Source organism: Delphinapterus leucas, chromosome 3 (assembly GCF_059928025.1).
Source record: "Delphinapterus leucas isolate spDelLeu-1000000601 "Yukka" chromosome 3, BTC_Dleu_Yukka2, whole genome shotgun sequence".
NCBI classification, from domain to species: Eukaryota; Metazoa; Chordata; class Mammalia; order Artiodactyla; family Monodontidae; genus Delphinapterus; species Delphinapterus leucas.
In genome coordinates this window covers 125,544,302-125,559,237 of record NC_143131.1, presented here as the reverse complement: position 1 = coordinate 125,559,237, position 14,936 = coordinate 125,544,302, and the positions used below count along the sequence as shown (strand labels likewise).

Here is a 14,936-nt window from a genome sequence, read left to right as displayed (position 1 = left end):
TGCCATTGGTCCTTCTAAATCTTAGATCCACCTCTTTTGGAACTCATAAGCTCTCGCCCTTTGAGATAGTCAGAGGACATCCAATGCACTTGGTCCCTGCCTCTTGTGACCTACAACTGATAAAAGGAGAGATACTCCACTATTGCAAACGTCTAATTGCTTCTATTAAAAATAATCATGTTCGGGCTTCCCTGGTGGCGCAGTGGTTGAGAGTCCGCCTGCCGATGCAGGGTACACGGGTTCGTGCCCCGGTCCAGGAAGATCCCACATGCCGCAGAGCGGCTGGGCCCGTGAGCCATGGCCGCTGAGCCTGCGCGTCCGGAGCCTGTGCTCCGCAACGGGAGAGGCCACGACAGTGAGAGGCCCGCGTACCGCAAAAAAAAAAAAAAAAAAAAAATCATGTTCTAGTAGAGCAGTCTTTTCAGAGTGCACTCTCAGGAGATAAAGACCTTAAGTATCACACCTTGCAACCTGGAGATTTCATCTATTGGAAAAAACATCTCCAGAAAGACTCTCTTCAACCTCACGGGAAAGGCCCTTATCAGGTCCTGCTAACAACCCTCATGCCTCCAAATTCCAGGGAATAGACTCTTGGATTCACACCTTAAGAAAGCACTGAAGCCTGACTAGACTTGTATGTCATCCGGAAACCTGAAAGTAAAGATTTCCTTGAATTGAAGCAGACAACATTTGATGAGACCACTTTCCCAAGATATCCAGACCAGGCCTGTTGGAAATTTGTCATCAAACCTTTGATGATGACCTAATGCTTCAGATGATCTCCAATATCTATGATCTTGATAACATATGGACATTAGCTAAAAAGTAGAGAGTTTTTACTGAGAGTTCTCCCTCCTACCCTTCCTAGTTACTCATATGTGACCTCAATAGGTTTCCAATCTGTGCACCAACATGAGATACTATGCCTAAGAAAGGTCCTTCTTGGCATGAGAGAGAAAAAGCGACTAAAAATGTAAAACCTGTCTCTTGATCAGTGATGCTTCAGAGAAAGATCTTGATCAAAACGGGAAATGTAAAAAGAAATTAATAAACAAAAAAATCAATTAAATAGGAGACCAGAAGGGGGAGCTCTCATGCCCTGCAACAAGAGCCCAGCTAGAAGGACTTTTTTCCTGGCAAGGACTCAGCCAATGAAAAGCTATGAACTTTTTGTTTACTATAGCCCTCCCAACTTCTTTCCTTAAAAGAATTCTTTATCCCTTGCTCTGTAGGGACTTGCAGTGGCTCTGTGGTTGCAGACCCCAAATTGCAATTCTTTCTGATCCCAAATAAACCCATTTTTACTGGAGAAATATCTGACAGTCTATTTATTTTAGGTCAACAAATGACACTATCAAGAAAGTGAAAAGACAACATAACAAATGGGAGAAAATATTTGTAAATCATGCAGTCTAGTTATTTGTGGTACTTACATTCTAAAAGTCACGCAAACAATGAACTAGCAAAAACTGAAACACTGCTCCTAGGTATAGATAGATAGATAGATAGATAGATAGATAGATAAACAGATAGTGCTCAAGATAGAGAGTAAGATATATATACATGAATGGTATATATAGAGAAGAGATATATACAGAGAGAAGAGATCCCTTCTATCGCTCTCTCTCTCTCCATATACATGTATATATACACTCACATGTATAATGTATGTATATCCTCTCTCTATATTTTTAAAAAGAGAAAACAAAGTTCACAAGAGTTTAGTGACTTGCCTGAGGCAAATGCCAGAGCTGGGATTCAACTATAAGGGACTATTATCAGAATATATAAAGAACTGTTATAACTCAACAAGAAAAAGATAAACACACAATTTTTTTAAAATGGGCAATGGACTTAGAAAGATATTTCTCCAAAGAAGATATACAAATGGCCAAAAAGAACATTAAAAAGGAGATCCATATCATTAATTATAGGGAAATAAGAATCAAAACTTCAAGGAGATACCTTTTTACACCAACTAGGATGGCTATATTTTTCAAAGAAGAAAGAAAATAAGTTTTGGCAAGGATGTAGAAAATCAGAACCCTCACACACTGAGGATAGGAGTGTAAAATGGTGCAGCCGTTGTGGAAAACAGTTTGTCAGTTCCTCAAAAAGGTAAACATAAAATTACCACATGGCCCAGCAATTCTACTCCTAGGATATACTCAAAAGAATTAAAAATAGGTATTCAAACAAAAACTGCAGCACTATTCACAATAGCCAAAGTGTGGAAACAAGACCAATGCCCATCAACAGATGAGTAGAAAAACCAAAGTGATATATCTATACAAAGGAAATTATTCAGCCATAAAAAGTAATAGTGTATCTATACAATGGAAATTATTCAGCCATAAAAAGGAATACACGCTACAACATGGATGAACCTTGAAAACCTTTGCTAAGTGAAAGAAGCTAGGTACAAAAGTTCACATATTGTATGATTCCATTTATATGAAACAGAATGGGTACATCCATAGAGACAGACAGCAGATTAGTGACTGCCAGGGCCTGGAGTCAGGGAGATGAGGAGTGACTACTTAATGGGTAAAAAGTTCCTTTGGGGGCGATGAAAATATTTTGGAGCTAAATAGAGGTGATGGTTTTACTCTGTAAGTACTAAGTGCCATTGAATTATACAGTTTAAAATGGTTACCTTTATATTACATGAACTTTACCTCAATAAAAAAAGTGTATAACCAAAAAAGTTGAAATTGAAACCAAAAGAAAGCTTTATCTTTTTTTCAAGATTGCAGCATCTGTTGACATGTCGGTTCAGAAACAATCAAATGGTTATCTACCACCTGCCAAGTGGACAGAGGAACTGAGAGAAAGCTGTTCTAGAGAAAAGTAAAGAAGAAAGAAATACAATCTACAGGCAGGAGCATAAATTCTGGATGGAGAGAGAAGACAGATGACATTCCAGACTCTAGTTTCAATTCTTTCTTCTGCCTATGGACTTCTTGAGACACCTCCTGATTCTTATAATTCACTTTTTTTTTTTCTTCAGAGTTATTATTCTAGTACTTGTAATCAAAAGTGTCCTATCTATTGCACAAATCCAGCTGAAGGATTACTTCTGCCATGAAGCCTACTGTGGTCCAGAGAAATTATTGCATTTTGAAATGTACTATAGAAACGTTGACTCTTAAGATTTGAAAATACCTTAATGGCTCTTCTTAGTGAGACACAACCCCTACACTACCTCTTGCAGTTATCAGCAGACTCTGCTTAAGAAAGCCAACTAACGAAGACATTATTTCCAAGGGCAGATGATTCCATATTTGGGCAACTCTGGCTATTAGACAGTTATTCTGTATAAATGGGCGGAAATTTGTTCATCTAAAATATTATAACATTTGGAGTCATTTGGAAAAAAAACATGGGATTCCTTCCCCTATGACAACTATTTAGCAATGTGAAGACAGAGACCATACCTCCACCATAGCCCTCCCTCTTTCTTCCTTTGTGTGTAACACGCATATACACACACACCCACACAGACTTCTCCCTGTAAATATTATTTCCTTTCCTACCCCGTCACAATATCTTAGAATGGCTAAGATGACATGTTGTAACATCAGACTTGGATTTGATTTCAACTCTGCCTTTCCTTAGATGTGTAACTCTGGACACACCAGTTACTCAGTCTCAGTTCCCTCATGTGTGAATTGAGCATACTAAGAGTATGCTACACAAAGGACTGTCATGAGGAGTAAATAAAATAATTCAGCGTCTGCCACAAGCAGGCATTCAGTAAATGCTAGCTATTATTATCTTATTAATAATATTATTAATACTTGCTATTATGATTGCTCTTATCTAGCAATCTAGTTTTATTTGATAATGTCTTCAAACTGTGATATACAAAGACATCCTTTTTGAGCTCTCTGTGATTACTATAATACCAGGTACCATAGGATTGGTAGAATATCCCCTTTTACAGAGGAAACTGAGACAAAGGTTAAGTAGCTTGCCCACGTCCCCCAGCTAATTCATGGCAGAGTAAGAATTTGAATCCAAGAATTATGGCCCAAACACTGTCGTAACATGCCAGCTACGCCAGCATAGCTCATTATTTATCCACAAGGTGATGCTCAGCAATACATCATGGCTTGCTCGGCTAAGCCCTCTCATGAATAGTACAAGCAACTCAAAAGGAGGCCCCTGGTGGTATGTCAGTATTTTCAACAAAGGCATTTTTCCTCCAAGGGCAAGACTTTAAGTTAGTTTTTAAGGAGAGTAAATAAGTCATGGGGATGTAATGTACAAGGTGACTATAAATAATAATATTGCATTGCATATTTGAAAGTTACTAAGAGAGTAAAAGTAAAATAAAAAATAAGAAGATTAGGGCTTCCCTGGTGGCGCAGTGGTTGAGAGTCCACCTGCCGATGCAGAGAACAAGGGTTCGTGCCCCGGTCCGGGAAGATCCCACATGCCACGGAGCAGCTGGGCCCGTGAGCCATGGCTGCTGAGCCTGCGCGTCCGGAGCCTGTGTTCCACAATGGGAGAGGCCACAACAGTGAGAGGCCCATGTACCGCAAAAAAAAAAAAAAAAAGAAGATTAGATAGGTGGTTTGGTCAGTAGCACAAATTTAGGCACAAGAGAGGCAATTAAATGCTTGAAGAAAATATGAAGGAAAAACTTTTATGAATGTTAACCAAAAAATAAGCAACTTTTTGCAACTACCTACCCTACGTCTGGGTCTCATATGACAAATTTCACATCCCCTTATCTGCACTATGAATTCAGTCATTCCCTTGGAGAGATGAAAACAAACTATAATAAATTTAAACTATGTATGTATTAATTCATGTTCCGTGGAAGATTAATGCACAGACAACTTCAGCCAGCTGGAATCCTCAGGTTTATTCTGGCTAGAACAACACTTGTCAGAGATATCCACACATGCACCCACCTTGCTGGAATGCACAATTCTTTTTCTTTTTTAATTGTGGTAAAAGTCACATAATATGAAACATACTATTTTAACCATATTTAACTGTACAGTTCAGTGGCACTAAGTACAATCACATGGTTATGCAACTCTCACCATCAACCAACTCCTGAATTTTTCACCTTCCTAAACCGAAACTGTGTCCGCATTAAACACTAACTCCCCATCCCCCTCCCCAACACCCCCACCCCCGGCCCCTAGCACCTGCCAATGTACTTTCTGACTCTATAAATTTGACTATTCTAGATACCTCGTATAAGTGGAATCAAACAGTATTTATCTGCACCTCATGTATATTGGAATGCATTTTTAAAGTTAACTTTATATTTATATAAAGTTAACTCTATATTTATATATAACTTTATATGTCCTGCAAAGAGATTGTACCTTCTTTTTTGTTTCCCTCTGTGCTATACAGTAGGCCCTCACCAGCCATCTACTTCATACATAGTAGTGTACATAGTAGTCAATCCCAATCTCCCAATCCATCACACTGCCCCGCCTTGGTGTCCATACATTCGTTCTCTACTTCTGTGTCTATATTTCTGCTTTGCAGATAGGTTCATCTGTACCATTTTTCTAAATTCCACATATATGTGCTAATATATAATACTCGTTTTTCTCTTTCTGACTTACTTCACTCTGCACGACAGTCTCTAGGCCCATCCACATCTCTGTAAATGGCACAATTTTGTTCCTCTTTATGTCTGAGTAATATTCCATTGTATACATGTACCACAGCTTCTTTATCCATTCCTCTGCTGATGGACATTTAGGTTGCTTCCATGTCCTGGCTATTGTAAATAGTGCTGCAGTGAACATGGGGGTGCATGTATCTTTTCAAATTATGTTTTTCTCCAGGTATATGCCCCCAAGTGGGATTGCTGGGTCATATGGTAGTTCTATTTTTAGTTCTTTAAGGAACCTCCATACTGTTCTCCAGAGTGGCTGTATCAATTTACATCCCCACCAACAGTGTAAGAGGGTTCCCTTTTCTCCACACCCTCTCCAGCATTTATTGTGTGTAGATTTTTTGATGACAGCCATTCTGACCAGTGTGAGGTGGTACCTCATTGTAGTTTTGATTTTCATTTCTCTAATAATTAGTGATGTTGAGCATCTTTTCATGTGCATCTTGGCCATCTGTATGTCTTCTTTGGAGAAAGTCTATTTAGGTGTTCCACCCATTTTTTGATTGGGTTGTTTGTTTTTTTTGATATTGAGCTGCACAAGCTGTTTGTATATTTTGGAGATTAATCCCTTGTCAGTTGCTTCGTTTGTAAATATTTTCTCCCATTCGGAGATCAATGTAACAGGACAGAAAGCCCAAATATAAACCCATGCACCTATGGTCACCTAATCTATGACAAAGGAGGTGAGAATATACAATGGAGAAAAGACAGTCTCTTCAATAAGTGGTGCTGGGAAAACTGGACAGGTACATGTAAAAGAATGAAATTAGAACACTCCCTACACAATGAAATTAGAACACCATACACAAAAATATGTTCTAATGAAATTAGAACACCATACACAAAAATAAACTCAAAATAGGTTAAAGACCTAAATGTAAGGCCAGACACTGTAAAACTCTTAGACGAAAACATAGGCAGAACACTCTTTGATATAAATCGCAGCAAGATCTTTTTTGACCCACTTCCTAGAGTAATGAAAACAAAAATAAACAAATGGGACCTAATTAAACTTAAAAGCTTTTGCACAGCAAAGAAAACCATAAACAAGATGGAATGCACAATTTTTATCCCATTTGCCATTCCCTGCCCCAAGGCAGAACTGGTCATATAAATCATTTTCAAAATACTGATAAACCAATATGAAGCAAATGATGCTCCCTGGCCATTTTAAAGTATATAATATAAACACAAATCCCTCACACACATGCTGGTCTTTACAGTTTCCTTTTTCATCTCATTTGAACTTCACAACATTCCTGAAAGCAAGCAAGGGTCATTACTACTATTTTGCAAGGTGAGGGAAAGGAGGGTCATAGAAGTTGCATGGCTTTCACAAGGTCACACAGTCTGTATATGGCAGAACTGGATTTTAACTTCGATTTCTGACTACAAGTCTACTGGGTTCCATGGGACTTGTCAGCATACTTCTCCCCTGTTCAAATGTGCTTCAAATACTATGTAATGGAGACCGCTGTGTATGTAGAGGCAAAAACACTTGGCTTAGAGTTTGAAGATCTTGGTTCCAGTCCCTACATTCTATAACTTTGGATAAGTCATTTTTCTGCTCTGGACCTATGTTTATCAACTTCTTCATCCATTTGTATTTTAGAACTTCAATGTTCTACATTCGTGATGAACATAGCTATTATTACTGAAAGTTATAGCAGACAGACCCTAATGACAGGTACATGGATTCATCATCCATTTAATCTTCATAACCTTGCAAGGTTTCAGAGAGGTTGAAATAACTTTCCCTAACTGGTAAGTAGCAAAATCAGGATTTGAACAGAGAGGTCTGACAGATTATTTTTCCCAGTACGATATAGCTTCAAAATCTCTTGTTGAATTATCAAAACATGTGAATGATTATGAAAGAGGCAGACCACTCTAAATTGGTAGATGGCAGCCTTATTTAGTAAGGGAACATACATTTGAGGTTTGTCTTGGATGCCACAAGATGAGTAGATCTCTGCATCTGCCTGCCAGAATCTTAAAAGTTTATATGGAAGCCTTGAAGAGGGTTCAGTCATGTATCTAGTCCAGATGGTCTCAACAACACATTACACTTTCAAGGCTGTGGCTTGAAAGCGGCTCCAGCTATGGGACTGGTGGGTGGAACAGACATTCCAAGGGCAGGGGAGAGGGTGAGGAGCCTCCACCTGCCTGGGTTTGACTCCTTGGTTAACCAGCAGTCATGTCCTCTCAATAACCTCCTCCCCAGGTTTGGATCTGGGTTTGCCTTCCTCTGAATCTACGTTCTTAAAAACTACATTGCAATGCCCAGATAAGTGGGACTTTTGTGTGGTTCTTATACCTGAGCCTCTGTTTTGAATCTAGATGTGCAGAAGAACTTCTTTGAGTGTGACTAGAAGCCTCTGCTCCATGACCTTAGTACCCTTTTCTCCATTCCTACTCCCTCTTATTGGTTGAATCCCCTGTCCAGAATTGCTGGTGTATTACCATCTACCTTCATTTCCACTGCACTAAACCAGGATCTACTAGCTTATACAGTTTCTATTTATCAGTATACAGGAAGGTAAACTTTAGGAACTTGATAAGAAATCCTTCTTTTCTTCCCATTAAAGGCTTGGGAACTTTATGTGGGAGAGTAGACAACGTTAAAATACCTGTTCAGACAAGCTTTTGGCTTCATTCTGGATTGTGACTATATTTTTGAAAGTCACAGCCTAAGCAAGTGGGACAGGTTTGGGCACTTAATCTATGGCAGAAGGCCCCCTTCAAGCCAAATGTAGGACTCTCCAAATCCTTACACTGGGAGAGGAAGCCAAGCTTTCACCGGGGAAAACACCATCTCCATGTCAAATAAGAAGATCACCAGAATTCACCTCTGAACTTCATGGGCACCAACCCACGGTGCTCTCCTCGCCCACAGGCAAGTAGGAATTTCCTACTCAGCTCAGACATAACCCTAGCATTCTAGACCATGACAGAGTCACCAGGCTGATCCCACGCCCTCTGACAGAGGCAGAAACTAAGGGCCAGAGACTTACTCAGTGACAGACGACTCATAAACTGTGCTCCCAATCCCCACCCTTTTATGAAAACTTGATGCCTCCTCTTGGGAAACCCAATATCCACTGGGAGTTATCCTGACCAGCAACTCCTGTTGGCAAAATCCTCCTTCCTTCCTGACTTTTCTAAGACAGATCCACAAACTTTAATATTCACAAATGGCCTTAAAGAGCCAGTCTAACATCTTCTCCAAATTATTGTGACAGAAAGAGAGAAAGAAAGAGAGAGAGACAAGGAAAGAAAGAAAGAGAGAAAATGAGGGATGGAGGGAGGGAAGAAGAAAGGGAAAGAAGGAAAAAAGAAAGGAAGGAGAAGGGGAGGAAAGAAATCTTTGTCAGCAAGTGCCAGAAATGCTGGATTATTCCAAGTTAAAGAGGTGTTTTACTTAGAACTTCTTGAAGCCTTTAATATGGTAAGAGTGTACCGTGATCTCCTGATAGAGAAATAAGTTTGCCAACTTAATTTGTAACACATATCCTTTTTATTTTCTCCATTGAGAAGCACACGTTTGATGTTCTATGAAGCATACTTCAGGACATACTAATGTAGTCCAGTATTCTTAAGATCCCATTTGCAATGTTCAGAAAGCTGAAATGGCTTAATGCCTTGCAGTGTGCATTTAAAAGAAGGAGGCATGGCGATCCATGAAATATTAAAAGAAAGAAAAATCATGATTTGTTTAACTATGAGGTCACAGTCCTAAAAGTTGAAAACGTACTTTTTAACTGCAGCAGCAAAACATTCTTAGAGGGAGTTGGTAGGAAACACAATGAACATCAGCTCTGAAGAGGAAGAGGATGAGGATGAAAACAAAGATAATGAAGATAATGTGGAGGATGGAGCTGGTCCACCCAAAGAATAAGAGGAAGAGAATAAGGAGAATGATGGCAAGATGAAGCAAACTCAGAACTGGGAAAGGATGCAGACAAAATAGATCTCTCATACTCAAAGAAAGAAGAATTTCAGGATGCATATTATGATGACTATGTTGACAGGGAGAGAGGAGAAGACAAAGAAGAAGGTCTTCAAGGGAAAGAGAAAAAAAATTTGAAGGATGAAAAAGAGAAAAAGACGGCTACATCATTTTAAAACCACATCCCTTAAGGCAATAAAATGGTCATTAGTTATTTCTATAGAAAGTAAGTAACATGTTACATTTCACAGGAAGAATGTATTTTACTATTTTCACATTGTCTTCATTCAAAATAAGCTTTATCTACAGTAATCAAAACAGTACGATACTGGCACAAAAACAGAAATATAGATCAGTGGAACAGGACAGAAAGTCCAGGGATAAACCCACACACCTACGGTCACCTAATCTATGACAAAGGAGGCAAGAATATACAATGGAGAAAAGACAGTTTCTTCAAAAAGTGGTGCTGGGGAAACTGGAGACCTACAGGTAAAAGAATGAAATTAGAACACTCCCTAACACCATACACAAAAATAAACTCAAAATGCATTAAAGACCTAGAATGCAAGGCTAGATACTATAAAACTCTTAGAGGAAAACATAGGCAGAACACTCTCTGACATAAATTGCAGCAAGCTCTTTTTTGATCCACCTCCTAGAGTAATGAAAATAGAAACAAAAATAAACAAATGGGACCTAATGAAACTTAAAAGCTTTTGCAGATCAAAGGAAGCCATAAACAAAACGAAAAGACAATCCTCAGAATGGGAGAAAATATTTGCAAATGAAGCGACTGACAAAGGATTAATCTCCCAAAATATACTAACAGCTCATGCAGCTCAATATCAAAAAAAGAAACAACCCAATCAAAAAATAGGTGGAAGACCTAAGCAGACATTTCTCCAAAGATATATGGATGGACAACAAACACATGAAAAGATGCTCACATCGCTAATTAGAGAGATGCAAATCAAAACTACAATGAGGTATCACCTCACACCAGTCAGAATGGCCATCATCAAAAAATCTGGAGAGGGCCTTGAGAGAAGGTAACCCTCCTATAGTGTTTGTGGGAATGTAAATTGCTTCAGCCATTATGGAGAACAGTATGAAGGCTCCTTAAAAAACTAAAAATAGAGCTACCATATAATCCAGTAATCCCACTCCTGGTGATATATCTGGAGAAAACCATAATTTGAAAAGATACATGCACCCCAATGTTCATGGCAGCACTACTTACAATAGCCAGGACATGGAAACAACCTAAATGTCCATCAACAGAGGAATGGATCAAGAAGATGTGGGACATATATACAGTGGAATATTACTCAGCTGTAAAAAAGAATGAAATAATGCCATTTGCAGCAACATGGATGGACCTAGAGATTGTCATACTGAGTGAAGTAAGTCAGACAGAGAAAGACAAATATCATATGATATTGCTTATATGTGGAATCTTAAAAAAGGGTACAAATGAACTTATCTACAAAACAGAAATAGAGTCACAGATGTAGAAAATAAAATTATGGTTACAAGGGGGTAAGGAGGGGGGTAGGGATAAATTGGAAGATTGGGTTTGACATATATACACTACTGTATATATTGTAAAATAGATAACTAATAAGGACTTACAGTATAGCACAGGGAACTCTACTCAATACTCTTGTAATGGCCTATATGGGAAAATAATCTAAAAAAGAGTGGATATATGTATATGTATAACAGATCCACTTTGCTGTACAGCAGAAACTAACACAACATTTTAAATCAACTCTACTCCAAAAAAATTTTAAAAATAAAAAAATTTTAAAAATTTTAAAGTAAGCTTTATTAATCTGTCCTTATAAGTAGAGAAAAATTTTCATTGATCTCATTGTCAAATTCCCTAGAAATATATTGTCTTAATTTTTCTCATTATCTTTTTCTTGTTGGTTATTATTAGCCATCAATTAAAACATGACTTATTTTACACAGGTTTAACATGGTACATTTTTTCATAATGTTTTAAACTTATTTTTAAAATAACAGAAGTTGCTATACTATGAAAAGGCAACAGATTTTCCTTTTGAGTGGAATGTTGATTATTTTCAAAACTGACCCAGAGATCTCTAGATTGAAAGCTCTTAGGTTTTTGTTTGCTTTTTTTGTAAGAGTTTTTAATTTTTTAAAAATATGTTTGTGTTTAACTGTTTTGTTACATGAGTAAGTTTGGAGAGTAGAAGCAAAGAAACAAAGATTCTATTCGGCCACATAGTGCATAGATTTTAACACTCATATGACAGTACACAGTCACATATATATATATATATATATATATATACACACACACACACATATATATACGCATATTATATACACACACAGATAGATAGATAGATGTATATACACACACGTATATAGAGTTAAATTCCTCATGAATCTCTTCTTAAAACTTTGAAATTATTACTTTTTGTGCAACCATGTTCTTTTCAGCTTTATTGGGTATAATTGACAATTCAAGCTCATGTACATGTAAGGTATACAACTTAATGATTTGATATACAGACACACTGTGAAATGATCACCACAATCAAGCTAAATAACATACCCATCACGTCACATAATTGTCATTGTTTTCATGTGTGGTGAGAACACTTAAGACCTACCCTCTCAGCAAATGTCAAGTGTACAATACAGTATTGTTAACCACAAGCACAGTGTTGTACGTTAGATCTCCAGAACTTACTCATCTTGCACAGCTGAAACTTTGTACACCTTGACCAATGTCTGCCCGTTTCTCCTGACCAACAACCCCTGGCAACCACCATTTTATTCTCTGCTATGTTCATTAAGGATATTAGCCTGTAGTTTTGTTTCCTTTTAGTGTTTTTGCCTGGTTTTGGTATAAGGGTGATGATAGTCTCATAAAATTAGTTTGGAAGTATTCCCTCTTCTTCAATTTCTTGGAAGAATTTAAGAAGGATTGGTATTAATTCTCTTTGAATGTTTGGTAGAATTTACCCATGAAGCCATTTGATCCTGGGTTTCTTGGTGTTGGAAGGTTTTAGATTACTGATAAAATCACCGTATTTGTTATTGGTCTGTTCAGGTTTTCCATTTCTTCTTGGTTGAGTTTTGATACATTGTATGTTTCTAGGAATTTATCCATTTCTTCTAGGTTATCCAGTTTGTTGACTTATATTTGTTCGTAATAGTCTCTTAAGATCCTTTTTATTTTTACTGAGGCATCCATTGTAATGTCTCTTCTTTCATTCTTGATTTTATTTGAGTCTTCTCTCTCTTTTTATTTTTCTTAGTCTAGCTAAGGATTTGTCCATTTTGTTTCTTTAAAAAAAGAAACTCTTAGTTTGCTGATTTTTTTCTATTTTTTATTCTATATATAATTTACTACTGCTAGATTTTTTCCTTTTGCTAAATTTTGGTCTCAGTTTGTTCTTCCTTTTTTCTGGTTCCTTGAGGTTAAAGTTAGGTTGTTTATTTCAGATCTTTCTCTTTTTTTAATGTAGATGTCTTATCACTATAAACTCAGTACTGCTTATGCTGCATCTCATACAACTTCCAGAATAATGGGCCAAAATGACTGACCATGGCTCACACTCACTCCAGAAGCATTGAGGGATCTCTGCTGTCAACTGAATAGAATTAATTCCTCAGAAAGGCATTTAAGCCTCTCGTGATCTGATCCCTTAACTTACATTCTCAAGCTTAATTTCAAATACTTCCCATCCCACAGCCTCACCGCAACTTAACCCTTCACCATCTCTGAACGTACCCCATAAGGTTCCACCTGGTACTTTGCTTGCTGGTTCCTCAGCCAGCAACACCCTTTACCTGCTTGCTCCGCCCCACTCCCAATCCCACATCTAAATTATGCCTTTTACCGTTAATCATCTCTCAACTATCAGACCAAATGCCACTATCTCCACTGTGAAGGATTAGGAACACCTTGCAGTGAACTGAAAAAATAGCAACGAAGATGGAGAGGGGCTTTAAAAACATGGCTTTTGAGGACAGTTTGAAGAAACTGGGATATTTACCACAGAGGAGAGAATATTTAATGATGAGGGGTTGTTGTGGGAAAGTAGATTAAACTCACTGCTGCTGTTGCTGCCCAGACCCAAGAACAAAAACTAGGGCCAATATTTGGGAATTAGAAGGAAATATTTCAGGCCAAAACAATTAGGAAATATTCCATGAGTCAAAGTTGTGAAAAAGAAAATAAAAAATATCTATCATTTTTTAATATATTCTCTGTGCTGGAGGCTGCGCTGTTTGATCACACTTAAGTTTCTTAACAAGTCTGAGAGCTAAGTATCATAATCTCCACTTTACAGACAGGAAAACTGAGGTTTAGAGAGCTTAAGTAACTTGCCCAAGATATCAATTGGTAGAGCAGCAACCAAACCTAGTTCTGTCTGACTTCAGAGCCTGGAACAGAGCAGAAGCCTGCAGCACACCCCCCATCCCCCAAGTTCCAAGGTTCCTCCATGTCCCCTGCCTCTTGTTTGTAGAAAAGCTGAACTCTCCCAGGCCTCCCTGAGTCACAAAAGAGCAGGCTCAAGCAGTTAATGATTAGGACAACAGAGTCACAGATTCAATATCTGATCCACATTCCTGAGTCACTTGACAGATACTATAGCTGCCACCAGAGGGAAAAAGTTACCTGCACGATGACCAGACTGCAGCCGTGACATAAGCTGCTCCATCTTGTGCAGTACTGAATCTATGGCTAGCACAATTCCAAGGACTAGCCTTAAGAGAATGGGATTGGGCTTCCCTGGTGGCGCAGTGGTTGAGAGTCCGCCTGCCGATGCAGGGGACGCGGGTTCGTGCCCCGGTCCGGGAAGATCCCACATGCCACGGAGCGGCTGGGCCCGTGAGCCATGGCCGCTGAGCCTGCGCGTCCGGAGCCTGTGCTCCGCAACGGGAGAGGCTACAACAGTGAGAGGCCCACGTACCGCAAAAAAAAAAAAAAAGTAGAATGGGATTAACACTATTGCTCAGAATAATCCATAGTTTTGTGGGCATCAAAATAATTGTAGCTTGTTCTGCCCATATATGTAAACGGGCAACTCAAACTGTCAGCAAAGAGATGTGACAGACCCATGTCCACATCTTTCACACTAAGAATACAGCACCCTATGTCAGCATGAAGTACAGAAGGCGGACCTTTGTTCCTAATCCCATAGAAATGGAATGATGTTCTGAGAAGTGGGGATTTGTGAGCAGCTTCTGGCAGGAAAGAACTCTCTGCAGGAGGCTCCTTTTCTCTTGTCACTTTAGCAAAGCTATATTGTAACTAAACAAACCAGGCACCCCCATGCTCTACTC

The 14,936-nt window shown here is 38.6% G+C and overlaps 1 pseudogene; it reads right to left on the bottom strand.

Annotated features, from left to right (window-relative positions):
• Positions 1-14,311, bottom strand: part of LOC111183001 (eukaryotic translation initiation factor 3 subunit E pseudogene) — a 76,961-nt pseudogene extending 62,650 nt beyond the window's left edge.
• Positions 14,312-14,936: the final 625 nt, after the last annotated feature.